The sequence below is a fragment of the Triticum aestivum genome, chromosome 7D (assembly GCF_018294505.1).
Source record: "Triticum aestivum cultivar Chinese Spring chromosome 7D, IWGSC CS RefSeq v2.1, whole genome shotgun sequence".
In the NCBI taxonomy this organism is placed as follows: domain Eukaryota; kingdom Viridiplantae; phylum Streptophyta; class Magnoliopsida; order Poales; family Poaceae; genus Triticum; species Triticum aestivum.
This window is the reverse complement of record NC_057814.1, coordinates 515,462,801-515,468,800: the sequence shown is the minus strand read 5'-3', so window position 1 is coordinate 515,468,800 and position 6,000 is coordinate 515,462,801.

Here is a 6,000-nt window from a genome sequence, read left to right as displayed (position 1 = left end):
TGGCGGGTCATACCAGGTTTACCTGGACGGGTGACTTACTTAAAAAATGCAGGCTAACCCGGGGTTTTAGGTGCATACACCAGGCTTCCAAGCCGTGGCTTGATAGCCTATTACAAGTGTAGATTCTTTGTTCATTGCGATAGCAAAGAATCCCCAAGCAATATTTTGAGCTGTGCTCAGTGGTGCCTATGTTTGAGTTGTTCTTTTGCAACACTCTCTTTGGCCCCGAAATAATTTGGCTTTGAGCTGATCAAGAGGTGTGACTATGGTTCGAATACGACCAAGCCCCCAAGTGATTTTTCTGGTGGCCTTGCGCCAATCAAGAGGTGCAGCTATGGTTCGAATACGACCAAGCCCCCAAGTGACTTTTATATAAAGCTTTTACAAGCTGAATCAAGGGGTAAACCGGATGCCGCTTTATAAAATAGAAGCCCGCATGTAACCACACATGATGTAAGAAAAAACAACAGATACCCCGCTTTAGCTGAGGCTCCGGTTTATTATATTTATCATAATATATACATTCTCATAACTATGTACATAAGCAGAGCCTATGGCTCAGGTATAGTAGGGCCGATGATGAGTGATATTCCATGGTCGGTGGATCTCCTCCTCCGATTTACGTGAGTCATTGTGCTCTCGAACATCTATAAGGTAGTATGACCCGTTACGCAAATTCTTGCTGACCACAAAGGGTCTTTCCCAAGGCGGGGATAACTTGTGCATATCTGTCTGATCCTGGATGAGTTGGAGCACCAGATCGCCTTCTTGAAAAGTTCTGGTTTTAACCCGGCGGCTGTGATAACGACGTAGATCTTGCTGATAAATCGCCGAACGGGCCGCCGCAATGTCACGCTCCTCGTCCAACAGGTCAAGTGCTTCCTGTCGTGCCTTCTCATTGTCAGCTTCAACATACGCCGCCACACGAGGCGAGTCATGACGGATGTCACTAGGGAGAATTGCCTTCGCTCCATAAACCATGAAAAAGGTGTATAACTCGTGGATCTATTGGGCATGGTATTGATGCTCCATAACACAGAAGGTAAGTCCTCCACCCAACAACCCGGCGTCCATTGCAAAGGAACCATAAGCCGGGGCTTGATGCCTCTCAAGATCTCTTGATTGGCTCTCTCTGCTTGACCATTAGACTGGGGGTGAGCCACTGATACGTCAAGCCGGATGTGCTCACGTGGACAGAACTCCTTCATAGCACCTTTGGACAGATTGGTACCATTATCAGTTATAATGCTGTGTGGAAAACCAAACCGGAAAATGACCTTCTTGATGAATTGAACCACCGTAGCTGCATCACACTTACTGACTGGCTCTGCCTCCACCAACTTAGTAAACTTATCAACCGCCACCAAAAGGTGGGTCTTCTTGTCCTTGGATCTCTTAAAGGGCCCAACCATGTCCAGCCCCCATGTTCCAAACGGCCAAGTGATTGGAATCATCCTCAATTCCTGGGCCGGAACATGGGCTCGACATGAGAACTTATGACAGCCGTCGCATTTTTTCACCAAGTCTTCCGCATCAGCATGAGCCGTCAGCCAATAGAAGCCATGACGAAAAGCTTTTGCTACCAGGGACTTTGAACCGGCGTGGTGACCACAATCTCCTTCGTGGATCTCACGCGAAATTTCACGGCCTTCTTCAGGAGATACACAACGTTGAAACGCCCCTGTCACACTGCAATGATGTAACTCTCCATTGATAATAGTCATGGACTTGGACCGCCGGATTATCTGCCTGGACGAAGTTTCATCCTCTGGTAACTCGCCCCAGTTCATATACGCCAAATGTGGAACCGTCCAATCCGGGATAACATGAAGAGCCGCCACCAACTGAGCCTCCGGATCAGGAACAACCAAATCCTCTTCGTCAGGGAGGTTGACGGACGGATTATGCAGCACATCCAGGAAGACATTGGGCGGAACTGGTTTACGTTGGGAACCCAAGCGGCTTAAAGCGTCCGCCGCTTCATTCTTCTGCCGGTCCACATGATCAACCTGATAACCTTTGAAGTGATCTGCAACAATATCCACCTCTCGACGATATGCTGCCATGAGTGGGTCCTTGGAGTCCCAAGTACCAGACACCCGTTGAGCCACCAGATCCGAGTCACCGAAGCACTTAACTCGGCTTAGATTCATCTCTTTAGCCATTCGAAGACCATGGAGTAAAGCCTCATATTCAGCTGCATTGTTAGTGCAAGGGAACATTAAATGGAGAACATAACAAAACTTATCACCTCGTGGGGAAGTTAATACGACTCCAGCCCCCGAGCCCTCCAATTGCCTGGACCATCAAAATGAATAGTCCAATGAGTATGATCCAGCTTCTCTTCTGGCGCCTGTAATTCTGTCCAGTCATGGATGAAATCCACAAGTGCGTGAGATTTGATCGCCGTCCGGGGCATATATTTTAACCCGTGAGGCCCAAGCTCAATAGCCCACTTAGCAATCCGGCCAGTTGCTTCCCTGTTTTGGATTATATCCCCCAAAGGAGCAGAGCTAACCACAGTGATGGGATGACCTTGGAAATATTGCTTAAGCTTCCAGCTTGCCATAAAAACTCCATACACCAGCTTCTGCCAATGTGGGTACCTTTGCTTGGACTCAATAAGTACCTCACTGATATAATAAACCGTCCGTTGAACCGGATACTCCTTTCCAGCCTCCTTGCGCTCCACAACAATAGCCACGCTAACAGCCCAGGCGTTAGCTGCCACATATAGCAACAATGGATCTTTATCAACAGGAGCAGCAAGAACCTGTAGATTAGCGGCATCATTAGCGGCATCACTCCAGACGAAGTCATCCGTTTTCTTCAGCATCTGATATAAAAGGATGGCCTTCTCACCAAGGCGACTGATAAACCGGCTCAAGGAGGCAATCCGGCCTGCCAGGCGTTGAACATCATTGATACACTTCGGTTTAGCCAACGAAGTTATAGCCTTGATTTTCTCCGGATTAGCTTCAATGCCCCTGTTAGACACCAGAAATCCCATGAGTTTGCCTGCGGGTACACTGAAAACACACTTGGCTGGATTAAGCATCACTTTATAAACCCGGAGGTTATGAAAGGTCTCCTTCAAGTCATCTATCAAGGTCTCCTTCTTTCTGGATTTTACCACAATATCATCCACATAAGCATGAAGATTGTGGCCGGTCTGATCATGAAAACAATTCTGCACATAGCGCTGATAAGTAACCTGGGCACTCTTGAGCCCAAAAGGCATAGACACATAGCAGAAAGGCTCTAAAAGGAGTTATAAACGCGGTCTTCTCCTGCTCCTTAACTGCCATTTTGATCTGATGGTAACCAAAATACGCATCCAAAAAGCTCAAACGCTCACAACCCGCCGTAGCATCAATGATTTGATCAATACGAGGGAGAGCAAAAGGATCTGCCGGACAAGCCTTGTTCAAATCTGTGTAGTCCACACACATACGCCAAGTGCCGTTCTTCTTTAGCACCAGCACCAGATTAGCCAACCATTCAGGGTGAAATACTTTAACAATGAACCCAGCCGCCAAGAGCCTGGCTACTTCCTCACCAATAGCCTTGCGTCTTTCTTCATTGAACCGGCGAAGAAATTGCTTGACCGGTTTATACTTGGGATCGACATTGAGAGTGTGCTCAGCGAGTTCTCTTGGTACACCTGGCATGTCAGAAGGCTTCCACGCAAAGATGTCCCGATTCTCACGGATGAACTCGATGAGCGCGCTTTCCTATTTTGGATCCAAGTTAGCGCTGATGCTAAACTGCTTGGATGATTCGCCTGGAACAAAATCAACCAGCTTAGTCTCATCAGCCATTTTAAACTTCAAGGCCGGATCATGCTCTGTAGTTGGCTTTTTCAAAGAAGTCATATCCGCTGGATCAACATTGTCCTTTTAGAACTTCAACTCCTCTGTTGCACAAACCGACTCAGCATATGCTGCATCACCTTCTTCACATTCCAAGGCGATCTTACGGCTTCCATGAACCGTGATGGTACCCTTATGACCCGGCATCTTGAGCTGCAGATATACATAATAGGGCCTTGCCATGAACTTGGCATAAGCTGGCCGTCCAAACAAGGCATGATACGGGCTTTTAATTTCACCACCTCGAAGGTCAAGGTCTCCGACCTTGAATCATGCTCATCACCAAAAGCAACCTCCAGAGCTATCTTACCAACGGGATACGCCGATTTACCAGGCACCACAACATGGAAGACCGTGTTGGACGGTTTAAGATTCTTATCTGTTAACCCCATGCGACGGAAAGTTTCGTAATAAAGGATATTGATACTACTCCCTCCATCCATGAGTACCTTGGTGAACTTATATCCGCCTACCTGAGGCACCACCATCAATGCCAGATGACCCGAATTATCAACCCGGGGCGGATGATCCTCCCTACTCCACACGATCGGCTGCTCAGACCAGCATAAGTAACGGGGCACCGCCGGTTCAACGGAATTCACTGCCCTTTTATGAAGCTTCTAATCGCGCTTGCACAGGCTAGTGGTGAAGACATGATACTGTCCACTGTTCAACTGCTTCGGGTTGCTCTGGTAACCCGACTGCTGCTGTTGCTGCTGATTTCCCTGATGATTATAACCACCTTGACTTCCCTGATTGCTATGTCCGCTCTAATTACCATGAAAACCTGAACTGCCTCCACCGTAACCCGGCCAATGAGATCCAGGGCCTAAAGCGCCGCCCGATCCATGATCATACCAAAAAAGTCGGAATTTTTGAACTCCTGCATGATATAACAATCTTTCCAGAGGTGCGTGGACGGTTGTCCTGCGTCCCGTGCTTTGGGCAAGGCTGGTTTAACAGATAAGACAGGCGCTTCGGATTAGGACTTGGTCCTCCGCCACGCTGGGGCGGTTTACCCTTACGCCGCTGGCCTTTGTCCTGTGTGTTGGTGTTAGCCACAAATTCTAAGATGTTATCCGCTTTACGCTTACCGTTCTTTCCATGACCCACCGGGTTATGCTGCTGCCCCTTGGTGTTGCCGCTCTTCTTTCCCGTCCCTGTCTTATCATCGTCAGACTCGGGGTCCTTGGTACTCTTAGAGTCGGCGTAGTTTACCAGAGCTACCATAAGCGTTCCCATGTCATTACAATGACGTTTGAGCCGTCCCAACTTCAAGTTCAGAGGTGCAAACCGGCAATTGCGTTCCAATGTCAAAACTGATGTATCAGCGTTGATGCGGTCCGATGAATGCAAAATCTCCGAAACCCGGCGCACCCAACGGGTTGTTGATTCTCCTTCCTCCTGGACACAAGCAGCTAAGTCCACAATTGACATCAGCTGCTTGCATGTATCCTTGAAATTCTGGATAAACCGGGCCTTTAATTCGGCCCATGACCCAATAGATGTAACTGGCAAGTTCTTCAGCCAAGTGTGGGTTGTCCCCTCCAGCATCATGGTGAAGTATTTACCACACGCCGCATCGTCCACATCCAGCATCTCCATTGCCATCTCATAGCTTTCAACCCATGACTCGGGGGATAAATCGGCGGTGTAATTCAGCACTTTACGTGGGCCCTTGAAATCCTTGGGCAGGCGCGCGTTGCGCAGCGCTGGGACGAGACACGGTACTCCCAAAGAGGTGGAAGTAACCCCTGGTTCCACCGACGTGGTTGGACGAACCGGAGTAAGTTGGCGGGCTTCATGCTGCGCCGCTAACTCGGCCTCTCGACGTGCCCTAGCACGATCCACCACATCTTGAGCATCACCACCGCCGCCCGCCGGGTTATGGCGACGGGTTGGATTACGGTTTCGCGCACTGCTTGACACGGCCGGTTCATCGATATGTGTCACTACCGGTTTTTCAATAAAATATTTATTGAGAGACCAATCCCTTTTGCGGACCAGTAAAGAAGAATTCCTTCTCACTGGTAGACAATATCTTGGTCACAGAAGAAAAATACCAGGAGTACTGAATATAATACAAGGTTGAGCGGAGACTGCTCAACAATTTATTACATGTACGCCG